The sequence below is a fragment of the Carcharhinus amblyrhynchos genome, chromosome 8, assembly GCF_965287045.1.
Source record: "Carcharhinus amblyrhynchos chromosome 8, sCarAmb.v2.hapA, whole genome shotgun sequence".
Classification (NCBI taxonomy): domain Eukaryota; kingdom Metazoa; phylum Chordata; class Chondrichthyes; order Carcharhiniformes; family Carcharhinidae; genus Carcharhinus; species Carcharhinus amblyrhynchos.
This window is the reverse complement of record NC_137331.1, coordinates 27,685,221-27,698,218: the sequence shown is the minus strand read 5'-3', so window position 1 is coordinate 27,698,218 and position 12,998 is coordinate 27,685,221. Positions and strand designations below refer to the sequence as shown.

The window sequence follows — 12,998 nt, the reverse complement described above, 5'->3', positions numbered from 1 at the left end:
GGCATTTTAAAATCTATACATTATAGAGTACACTCTTTCTCTTCACAAGCTGAAATTCCTGGTACAGTCATATATAATTGAAGTTGTTAATTCCAATATTCAATATAATGAATTTGTTATCGAACCAACTGAATCATTCAAAATGTTTCTTCAAAAAAACTTTCATCCCTAATTTTCCCTCCATAACTGCCTCAAATATGGTTTTAAACAATTGTTTTCAATTACATACTTAATAACAATTATACTGACCCAAATAATTGTCTTGTGTCTTTTAATCTTTTATTAGTTTTTACTCCAGACTTCAGCACATTTCACGCTTCGCATTTCTGAAGAAGCCAGGCTCAAAAGTCCTGGCCAGAACCGCGAAGTAAAGTCAGGGTGCAGAAAAGCACGAGCAGCGCGGCAATCTGATTACAATTTGCACTTTGCAGAAGATCTAGTCAGCTGTTGTGTGTTAATTGGCCAATCCTCTATCCATGCTAATATATCAACTCCAACACCATAATCTTTTACTTTCAGTACTAACTTTTTACGTGGCATCTTATTAAATGCCTTTTGGAAATCCAAATACACTAGGGCCAGAATTCTCTGTGGGTGGGAAAGCTGGTGGTGGCGTGAATCCAATGGGAGTCCCCCGCCTCCCACAAATGACGTAATGGCGTTCCCACCATGGAGTAGTATCAGGAACTCCATCAGCATACATTAACATCTCATTAACAGGCTTCTCTGCTCTGGCTCCGCCCCAAAGGGGACAGTGCCACAGTGCCAGGTGGCAATGCCAGGGAGATCCATGGGGAGAGGGGGATTTTTTTTAATTTAATGGGCGCCCTGCTTTCTCAAAGGCTAGAGGTGCTGGTGGGGTCACTGCCAGCATGCCATCGTAGGATCCCCCTCCAGGAATATGTTGTAACTTAAGTGTCAAAAGATAAGGTGGTAAATGTCAACAGTGAAACCAGAGGTCAACACATGGCTTTACCCACCTGAGTTGACAGTTAGCTAAAATTGATAAAATTCTGCCCAATATCTACTGACTCCCCTTTATCCATGCTATCTGTTACATCCTCAAAGAACTCTAATAAATTTGTCAAACATAATTTCTCTTTTACAAAACCATGTTGATCTTCCCTGATAATATGAATTTCTAAAAGTACTGCTACTACTTCTTTAATAATAGATTCTAGCATTTTCCCTATGACAGAGCTAGGCCAGTCTGATGGTAGTGGGTTATCGTCAATACTTCGTTACAAAGTCAGAGCTAATTGGCTCATAGTTTCCTGTGTTTAGTTCCTCTCCTTTCTTAAACACACGTGTTACATTTGCTAGGACCTTTCCAGAAGCTAGGAAATTCTAGGAGATTACAACTAATGCACTCCCTATTTCTACAGCCACTTCTTTCAAAACTCTAGGATACAGGCCATCAGATCCAGGGCTATCAGGGTCCAGACTCATCAGCCATTAGTTTTCCTATTACATTTTCTCTAGTAATAGTTTCACCCTTCCTATTGCCTCTTGATTTTCTACTATTCTTGGGATGCTTTTCTTGTCTTCTACTGCGAAGATGGATACAAAATACTTATTCAAGGCCTCTGACATTTCCTAATTCCTCCATCTCACCATTTAAAGAAATTAGTGTTTTCAGTGGTTGAAGGGGAGTAAAGAGGAGAAACTGGATGGAAAAGGGAAAATGAAGAGTGACAAGCTTGGGCGCAGACTAGGGAAGAATGGCAGACAAATTAGTCTCAAAAGAAAAAGTCAGAAGAACACATGGTAGCAGAAGGAAAAGATCCACAGGTTTCCTGCCACCATAACATTTCCTTCTCCTATATAAAAAAATAAAAAGAACAAGAATTGCATAAATACTGTGTCTTTCATAAGCACAAGATATTCCAAGGCATTTGGGCACCATGCTTTAGGAAGAATGTTAAGGCTTAAGACAAAACGTGGAAAAGATTCACAAGAACGGTTCCATGGCTGAGAATCTTCACTTGCAAGAATAGGTTGCAGAAGTCAAGGCTGCTCTCCTTTGAGAAGGCTGAGAAGGATTTGAAAGAAGTGTTGAAAATCAGGAGGACTTTGGACAGGATAAATAGAGAGAAACTGCTCCCTTTGGCAAAGGTTTGAGAAGAAAATAAAGTAGAATTCAGTTGATTAGCAAAAGCAGCAAAGGTAATATGTGAAAATGTTTTTAAAGCACTGTCAGCAGCAGGTGTGCAGAAGCAAGCTGAATTGTGGCTTTCAAAAGGAAATTGGACCAGTATCAGAAGGTAAAAAATATGCAGGATTATGGGGAAGGAGGGGATAGTGGGATTAGCTGAATTGCTCCCACAAGACTCCAGCATGCACCCTCAGGGCTGAATGCCATCCACCTGTGCTGCAACTATTGTATGGTTCTATAATCAAGGAGGTACTTTTGAATGGTAGCCATTGCTATAATGCGAGAAACATGAACGCCAACCCGTGAACAACAAGCTCCCACAGAGGTGTTGGGTTGCAGATTGCTTTCTGAACTGATGGCATGATTTGATAGTGATGCAATTACGTGTTGCAGAGACTGCTGTTTATTCTGTACAAACAAGAGATCCATAAAATCCCTACATTGCAGAAGGAGGCCATTTGGCCCATCCAGTCTGCTCCAATTCTTCAAAAGAGGATCTTACCCAGGCCTCCCCTGTCCTATCCCTATAACCTTGCGCATTCACCATGGCTAATCCACCTAACCTGCACATCTTTAGACTGTGGGAGGAAACCAGAAAATCCAGAGGAAACCCACATAGACACCGGGAGAATGTGAAAACTCCACACAGTTACCCAAGCCCAGAATCGAACCAAGTCCCTGGCGCTGAGGCAGCAGTGCTAACCACTGTGTCATCATGACTAGAATAAATCTGTTGTTACTTTGAATCTAAAAGAGCAAATCTTTTTTTTTGTTAAAAGCCACAACTCCTTAACATAGACAGAATATTACAAAATGGCAGTATGAGAATGACAAGATAATCTGTTTTTGCACTGTAGATTAAGGAATAACTATTGGCCAAGACACTGGAGTCAACCCTTCTGCTTTTCTTCAAAATGGTACTATTGGGATTTTAAAAAAATAAGTAGAGAGTGCAGATGGTTTAATATCTCAGCCAAAAGATGGTATCTTCCTCAGTACTACATCGAGAGTGTCAGTCTTAACTTTTCTGTTCAAGTCCTAGATTGAGACCTGAACCCACAAACTTTTGATAAGAGGAGAGAGAGTACTGCTAACGGATTTACAGCTGACACCTACATTTAGAAATAGACATTTAAAATGTTTTCCAGATATTTAGCAGGGTCTGATCAAGGATGAAAAACCTGACAACGTGACAAATCACCAAAGACAGTACCCATGAAAATCCATTCAAACTTATTTGCTCCCCTGAACGCCCACTGATATCACCCCCATCTTAAACAGACCTTTTGAACTCTTAAGACAAAAGCAAAACTACTGTGGAAATCCAAAAAAGATCAGTATTTTTGAAGGAGAAGTTGCTCAAAGCAAGAGCATGTTTTTATTCTGGATCTTTTATATTGTTCACCATATAAAAGATGTAAAATTAACTTAGGGAATTTACATGGATATAAATTATATTTGTCAGTGTATAGGTTATATAAATTAAAATAAACATGAATATAAACCTTATTTGTCAGGATATAGATTGCATAAATTAAAATAAATGATTAATCAAGTCAGTAATTATATATTTCATATGCAAATTCCTTGCCAGGTACAAAAAACTGATTTTGCATTCCTGCGATAAATCTAAATAAAATCTAGATAAAGAGATGTGACAAGCAATAGCCCTGTAAATGTGCAGTACTGATGACTATTTCTAAGAAAAAAGTTGTTTAAACGTTATGAACTCTGTTCTACTTGCTTGGCCCATAATATGAAAAGGAACATTTTCAGCATTGGATTATGCTAACTTTGCACTGTTTTAATAAATATTATTAGCAGTAAGTGAAATGGGAGAGAGAAAGAAAATGAAGGAAAGAGGTAATGAATGAGAGAGAGACAGATAGAGAAGAAAAGCTACATATCAATTATTTTCTCTTCCTTCTATCCTGGTGAAGTATACATTAAAAGTATGTAAAACTGATAATCTAAAAGTGTTGGCAATGCTCCTGTCTCAAACGAAAATCCCCAGAAATTGCAGTCAGGATTTAAAAGCCATTTTTCCGAATTAGGAAAACATTAGAGGGGAATATTTTAGACACTGCCAGTAAATGCTTTGATGTGGTTACTTTGATTCTTTTTTCCTAATAACAAAATCCCTTAGGAGGTACTATGAACTAATATTCCAGTACAGCATAAAGTATGGTATTTAAAACAAAAGGGATGTGGTAATACTTTTAAAAGGACATCGAAAAAATATTCCTGATCCGACCTGGAAATTTGCAGATATTTTTTCAAAAGCTAAGCAAACATAACAGGGGCAGAAAGGTACTATATTACTAAATGGAGCAACATGGAGCCCTATGCCTCCTCACAGTTTGATGCAGACCAACTCGCGACAGAGGTCATGTCTTATGTTCAAGACGCACAGTAATTAGAGTGAGCTCTTTTTAGTCTTTGCCATGGTATGACTAACTCAAAATACCATAGCAAAGAATGAGGTTATTCTGGTTTGAAGGTTACTTCATATTAACAGAGACCGCAACAATAAACATGCAGTCTGACTGCAAAAAAACCCCAAAATTTGCCATTAAATAACCACATCAACTCAAATTTCAGTAAGCAGTGTTAAACTGAGGGTTCAATCTATGGATTGGATCCCCTAATTTGGAGCGTGACAATGAGAAGGCACCCATCTCCCTTGTTCTCCTCTACCTACCTTTATCGAAACACATTTTCCCTAGGTTTGGGGTCATTTTTTTAAATTAGTGTCACAAGTAGATTTACATTAACATTGTAATTATGTTACTGAAAATCCCCTAGTCGCCATACTCGGGAGATTTTAACAAAGCCAATGCACATAACCAGCACGTCTTTCAGACCGTGGGAGGAAACCGGAGCACTTGGAGGAAACCTACACACACACACACACGGGGAAAACATGCAGACTCCGCACAGTCAATGACTCAAGCTGGGAATCGAATCTGGATCACTGGCACTGTGAGGCAGCGGTGCTAACCATTGCAAAAGTATGTTGGGCTCTCGGCAAAAATCTTGCCACCAAATGGAAGCCCACCCATCTGAAAATCTCAACATGCAGCAGCATACCTATATGGGGGAAGAAAAGGAATCATTTGGGCTCTCTTCATTTCCTATTACTACTATACACATGGTAGCCCCAAAGAGTAGAGGCAATTAGGGTGAACAGAAAGGACCCTGTGACTCCCACTGTTTCCTCTCACTTACATGATGGTTCCAATTAACATGTCAGTATGCCTTTGGTACTAATTAAAGTGGATGAGATTAGCACAACACTCACTCTCTGGACTGAACAAGGATGGCTAGCATTTAATGATCCAGGAGTTGCAATAATAAAAACATTAGCTTTTAAAGGCACAATAGGAGTCAGAATCAGTCGAGACAGAGGCTCAAGTCTTTGATAGTTATAAAGGTCAGGCACCATATTTCTTAAGAGTATTTAACCCAGCTTTCAATTTCATGACAAAACTGTGCTGAGTCAGGAATTAAATGATAATTCCATGAGACAAGTGATGAGGAAACAGCTACTTTTCTCAAGGCGTTACAGCATCATTAATTACCTTCGTCTTCTTTTCATTATTGAAGCTATAAAAGACTCAAACTCTACCTTCCATCCTTAGTGTTGCCAAAATTTGTAGTTCCATCCAGGCACGTTCCTGGCAGCCAGACTTAGTCTCCCACTTCTGCTTCCTTCCCTGAGCACCTATCTCTCTTGTATTCCCCCCCGAACTCAAATTTCTGAGAGCACCCATATCCAATCCCTTCCAAAACGCAACGAACTCCAGTTGATCTGCAAGAGATGGGATGGAGTTGCAGCCAGTGACAAGCTTATTGAAAAAGGCTAGGAAATTATTCTCTTTAAAGTTAATACAGTAAAATCTGGTTTGGAATCCCGATGCAGGTTAACAATAATATTTAAATGATCAATGTAAGTGTCTGTTGTTCACGTGCAGCATACTGCAGGGGGAAATTTTAAACAGTCTGAGCTCCCTACAGGTTTGCTGCAACAGTTGGCAGTGGAGTCACTGATTCTGGTAGACTTGGGAAGTCTACTGTTAGGCCATTTCAGAGAGCCATTATGAGACAACCACGTTGCTTTGGATCTAGAAGTCCCTTGGCTTGGCTTGACTTGATGGCAGGTTTCCTTACATAAAATGACATTAGTGAGCCAACTGAGTCTCTTTCACTTCAATCTGACACTTTTTGTGCACTTTTATGAATACCAGCTTTTGATTTCCAGATTTTAAAAACAGAGCAAAGATTCTTCAGTTCATCAGGAATGAACTGAACGTGCTTTCTTTTGGATTATTCCAATCTGGTTTGAGAGTTCAGTAACAAACACTACAGCTGCAATTCTCCTGAATGAAATGCAAGCACTGCCTCCAGTGAGAAAATCAGTGTGCTGCCCACTGACAGCACTACTGAGGTAGGATTCAATGACTTTAAAATGGAAAAAATGTCCCCACATGAATCATACCAGACCATAGGCGCAAAGCGTAAGGTTCCTGAATTGGTGATCAACTGGCATTCAAGAACACTTTGTGCTTTTCCCTCTTTCAGAATAACTGAAGGAAGAATGACCCAGTCTTACGCTAATGCAGGAAACATTTCATGTTAGTTTTTTTTAATGAGGCTAATCTTTTTGAGTTAGCTCTGACAGTCTCTACTGCAACAAGAACCCTCCGAAAAATTATTGAAGCCTGTAATTGAACTAATCCCCAAAATTTAGTTCATCATAAGAATAGTTACATGTTCTACACAGTGTCCATTTAAAATGTGATACAACTGAATCAAACCTGTGGTTTTCCCCATGCCAGCTGCATCTCAATGGTTCTATCTTTCACATATACCCATAATATTAGAATGAGGTGCAGTTCTGAAATTATACCTAGTACGGAAGCATCAGGATGGCACAATACATTCGAGTTTTAAGCTTATATACAACAGAGGAGAGAGATAAAGATCAGCACATATAAAGTCACATGAGCTCCTGATCTCATCTAATCATTGGAAAATCATCACTCTCACACAAGGCAGTTACCCACGCCAGCCCTTGCATACCTCCTGGCGACCAGCTTCCACCATCTCACGCATAAATACTGAAAAATATGAGTAAAACAATCATAAAAAGACTTGCATTCTTATACAGCAGCTTACCATGTCCTCAATGTCCCAGAGTGCCAATGAACTACACTGAAATATTATGTACAGCTCTTAAGTGGCGAACATTGATGACGGGAAAGCAAAATCATGTAGAAAGAGTCTGGCGCTTTAATTCAAAGTCTTCACATGTAGGATCTGGCATATTTATTAAGTATGGCATTGTCATAACTCGAAGGTCAATTTCAAATCCAAGGGAGCAACAACAAAAGTCAGAGCCGATGAAACACCAAATAAGCCAATGATCAAATGAACAAGATTCTGCATCCTCATCACAGATGTCAATGGCAGAATTATTTGGATGTTTTATTTAATGATTATGAATAATCCTGAGTGACTCGTTTGATGAAGTGAGGAGATTGGCTATGGATTTACAGAAAATAAAAGCAGAGGAGACAGCCATTCGGTCCATTAGATGTCTGCCAACTAAAAAAGATGCATTTTCAGCCTTTGGCAGTAGCCCCATAGATCATGATACTTCTAATGGATAAGCATGCGCTGCATGTTAGAAGCTTTCTGCCTCTTCCTCCCACCCCCACACTCTGGTTAACATACTTTCCCCTCAGTCCCCTTTGATCCTTGAGCCATCACTTTTAATTCATGCCCTTGGTGATTCTTCTGCATTTAGAAAAACAAGGCCCCCTCATTATTAAATAGTAAGAAAATTAAACCAGTAATACAAAGCTTATGGCTTCAGTGAGAGCTTTGCAGGCAAGAAAAAAGGCCAATGAGAAAGCCTATCTGCTTTCTAGGAAGAGTCAGAGACTTAAAAAAAATGGGGCCAACAGGTAGTGAAAAGAGGAAGCACTTTAGGCTTAATGGGACATGAACTGATTATAGAAACAATGAACTGTTTGATCTGCCCTGGAGCTCTCAGTTAGAAAAGCTTCTGGCAACTAATAAGAACATAAGAAATAGGAGCAGGATTAGGCCATCTAGCCCTTTGAGCCTGCCCCGCCATTCAATAAGATCATGGCTGATCTGTCGTGGCTCAGTTCCACATTCCCGCCCTCTCTCCATAACCCTGAATCCCCTCTCTTATCAAAAACCCATCAACCCGCTTCTTAAAAATATTTAGCGAGGTAGCCTCCACCACTTCAACGGGCAGAGAATTCCAGAGATTCACCACCCTTTGAGTGAAGAAATTCTTTCTCAACTCTGTTCTAAACCGCCCCCCCTTTATCTTGAGGCTGTGCCCCCTAGTTCTACTGTCCTTTCTGAGCGGGAAGAGTCTCTCCACCTCTATCCTATCCATCCCATTCATCATCTTATATGTCTCAATGAGATCTCCCCTCATTCTTCTAAACTCTAACGAGTACAAGCCTAGTTTATTCAGCCTCTCCTCATAGCTCAACCCCCTCAACTCTGGCATCAGCCTAGTAAACCTTCTCTGCACTCCCTCCAAGGCCAAAATATCCTTGCGTAAGTACGGCGCCCAAAACTGCACACAGTACTCCAGCTGCAGCCTCACCAATGCCCTACACAGCCGCAGCAAGACTTCCCTACTTTTATAGTCAATCCCCCTCGCTATGAAGGCCAGCATCCCATTCGCCTTCCTGACCACCTGCTGCACCTGCAAGCTGGGTTTTTGCGACTCATGCACAAGGACCCCAAGGTCCCTCTGCACCGTCGCCTGCTGCAGTTTTTCGCCACGTAAGTAATAATCCTTCCTACCATTATTCCTACCAAAGTGGACCACCTCGCACTTGCCAACATTAAATTCCATTTGCCATTTCCTGGCCCATTCGCCCAGCCTATCTAGATCCTTCTGTAGACTCTCCACACCCTCCGCACAATTTGCCGTTCCACCAATCTTGGTGTCTTCAGCAAATTTCGACACCCTACACTCGGTTCCCTCCTCCAGGTCATCTATATAAATGGTAAATAGCTGAGGCCCCAGCACCGACCCCTGAGGCACTCCACTAGTCACCAACCGCCAATCCGAATAGCACCCATTGACCCCCACTCTCTGCCTCCTATTTGACAACCAATCCTCTATCCACGCTAACACCCTACCCCCAACTCCATGTCCCCTGACCTTCTGCAATAACCTCTTGTGAAGTACCTTGTCAAACGCCTTCTGAAAATCAAGAAAGACCACATCCACCGGCTCTCCTCTATCCACCGCCCTAGACACATCCTCATAGAACTCCAGTAAATTTGTCAGACACGACTTCCCTTTAACGAAACCGTGCTGCATCTGCTCTTTCAAGCAATTCCTCTCAAGATGCCTCGCTATTTCCTCCTTGATGACGGATTCTAACATTTTACCTACCACAGACATTAAACTAACCGGCCTATAATTCCCTGCCTTTTGCCTGGCACCCTTCTTAAACAACGGCGTAACATTAGCCGTTTTCCAATCTTCCGGCACTTCCCCGGAATCCAGCGACGTCTGGAAAATAACCACCAGGGCATCCACTATCACCTCCGCCATTTCTTTCAGAACCCTCGGATGCATTCCATCCGGTCCTGGGGACTTGTCCACAATCAGCCCCTCCAGTCTGTCCAGCACCACCTCTCTAGTAACAGTAATGTCATTGAGACCCTCCAGTCCTACCACCTTTCCATCTCTAACACCCGGCAAATTATTCACGTCCTCCTCCGTGAAGACCGAAACAAAAAAGTTATTCAAGACCTCAGCCATATCCCCATCCCCTACCACTAAGTCCCCCTTCTCATCCTCTAAGGGTCCAACGTTCACCCTAGCCAGCCTCTTCCTTTCTATATATTTATAAAAACTCTTGCTATCCTTTTTTATATTAAGCGCTAGCCCAGCTTCATAGTTTCTCCTACCCTTCTTTATCAACTTCTTTGTCAATCTTTGTTGACATTTAAACCTCTCCCAATCCTCTTCTTGCCCACTACTCTTAGCTACTCTAAACGCCTCCACTTTTAATTTAACACTTTCCTTCACCTCCTTCGTTATCCACGGCTTATTACCTCTCCTCCTACGGTCCTTTTTGACCATCGGAATAGATTTCTGCTGAGCACCAAGAAAGATCTCCTTAAAGATCCTCCACTGCTCCTCAGCTGACCTACCTTCCAACGCGCTCCCCCAGTCCACATCCGCCAATTCTTCTCTCATCCTACCGTACTCCCCTCTGTTCAAACAAAGGACGCGTGTCCGGGAACCCACTTTCTCCTCCTCCATCAATGCACCCCCCATTTCCTTGTGTGAACAAACCTCTGCTAATTTTGACTTTAGTCTGCTCTGGAGCTGTCAATCAAAGCAGTTCAAGAGGTTTCAGAACAACTGATACTTATAAAAAAAAGCAAGGAGACCTTCTAGTGAAACTAACAGCTTTTGTCACTCAAAGCATTTCAAATAGGTCTTGGAACACCTGCAGCTTCTGAAATAAATTGAGAAAGGATATACTGGCACTGGAGGGGGTGCAGAAGAGATTCACTAAGTTGATTCTGGAGTCGAAAGGGTTGGCTTATGAGGACAGATTGAGTAGACTGGGGCTATATTCCCTAAAATTCATGAGGGGAGAGCTTTTACAAACATATAAGATTATGAAGGGAATAGATAAGATAGAAGCAGGGAAGTTGTTTCCACTGGCAGGTGAAACTAGAACTAGGGGGCATAGCCTCAAAATAAGGGGAAGCAGATTTAGGACTGAGTTGTGGAGGAACTTCTTCACACAAAGGATTGTGAATCTGTGGAATCAGCTGAATCTGTGGAATCAGTGAAGCAGTTGAGGCTACCTCACTGAATGTCTTTAAGGCAAGGATAGATAAATTTTTGAACAGTAAAGGAATTAAGAGTTAAGGGGAGCTGAATCCACAAAAAGATCAGCCATATTTTTTTTGAATGGCGGCGCAGGCCCGAGGGCCTACTTCTGCTCCTAGTTCTTATGTAAATCAACCAAAGGTAACCTGTACTTCAGGAGAGAGTGCTGTTGTGATTTTGAAGGCTTCCAGGTGTTCAGGGGCCATGGATTTTAATGGGACCAGGCCACTTCAAAGGTTTTACAGACATTAGCAAAGATTTTTTTTAACTAGAAACACGCCTGAGATGACCATTCCAAGGTTGATTTCCACATTTTCCATGGCAACAAGGAGAAATCCAGTCCCATTCCCTCTAGCACAACCCCCCACAATGGCTAGTCCCTTTAAGGTTCCCCCCCAGACCCCCCTCCGTCAGTTCAACAGTAGAGGAACCCTTTTTGACCCCCTTGGAGCCTATGGCGCCTGGTATTGATTGTTAGTGCAAGGACGGATTGGCGCCCATGGAACTTCCCATTTTTTGGGCGGGGGGGTACTGGAGTGCGCGTGGGGAGATTCCTGGGTGAATGCATCATAGGAGGCCAAGTGCAGCAGGCCAGGAAAATTGCAATGAATTTGACGACACCAAGCGAGAATCCCATTTTGGCCCTCACACACAATTCAACAGGAATCCTGGCTGTAGCAAGTCGCTCCATCGAATCACCCCCTACGGAACCACATTCCTGTTCTGAGTAAGAATGGGAATTTTCCTCACATCGACCCAAAGAGGCAGGTGGGATGATGAGTTAATATCTCAGCCGAAAAAAATGCACTTTGTCAAAACGCTCCTTCAATTCCACTGTGAATATAAATAGATCACATTCCTGAATCAGGGGAAGGGGTTTGAATCCATAAAGACTCAGAGGCGACAGTGGCTATTAAGTAGAAGAGACAGGAGGGAGGAAGGGGAGGAAGGGAGCAAAGGAAGGAAGGGGAGGAGGGGGGACATGGGGAAGGGGGGAGAAACGAGGGGGGGGGAGAAACGAGGGGGGGGGTAAAACGGGAGGAGAGCAGAAAGGTGGAGTGGGGAAAGGAGGGAGGGAGGGAGGGGGAGAGAAAACAGGAGGGGGGGGGAGAAAAAAAGAGAGGGGGGGAGAAAAAAAGAGAGGGGGGGAGAAAAAAAGAGAGGGGGGGAGAAAAAAAGAGAGGGGGGGAGAAAAGAGAGGGGGGGAGAAAAAAAAAGAGAGGGAGGGAGAAAAAAAGAGAGGGGGAGGGAGAAAAAAAGAGAGGGAGGGAGAAAAAAGAGAGGGAGGGAGAAAAAAAGAGAGGGAGGGAGAAAAAAAGAGAGGGAGGGAGAAAAAAAAGAGGGAGGGAGAAAAAAAGAGAGGGAGGGAGAAAAAAAGAGAGGGAGGGAGAAAAAAAGAGAGGGAGGGAGAAAAAAAAGAGGGGGGAGAAAAAAAAGAGGGAGGGGGAGAGAAAAGAGAGAGGGGGAGAGAAAAGAGAGAGGGGGAGAGAAAAGAGAGAGGGGGAGAGAAAAGAGAGAGGGGGAGAGAAAAGAGAGAGAGGGAGAGAAAAGAGAGAGAGGGAGAGAAAAGAGAGAGAGGGAGAGAAAAGAGAGAGAGGGAGAGAAAAGAGAGAGAGGGAGAGAAAAGAGAGAGAGGGAGAGAAAAGAAAGAGAGGGAGAGAAAAGAAAGAGAGGGAGAGAAAAGAAAGAGAGGGAGAGAAGAAGAGAAAGAGGGAGAAAGGGAGAGAAAGGAGAGAACATTTGCACAATATGGTGAAATAACACGTGTGACAGCTAGATTAAGTGATGCTTCTACAATCAGTCATGCGAAAAGTAGATAACTTGTTTTACACTCAAAAATAGGAGGATGCCTCCCTGTGCACCTTGTCCCATGAAACATGCAGAGATTTATTTATCTAATTGTGTTTCTTTTAGTCTCAGTGGTGT

General features: G+C 42.3%; 1 protein-coding gene across 1 annotated transcript in view; it reads right to left on the bottom strand.

Moving 5' to 3' along the window:
* tmx3b (thioredoxin related transmembrane protein 3b) overlaps positions 1 to 12,998 on the bottom strand; it is a 139,332-nt gene that overhangs the window by 31,304 nt on the left and 95,030 nt on the right. The window lies entirely within an intron of this gene.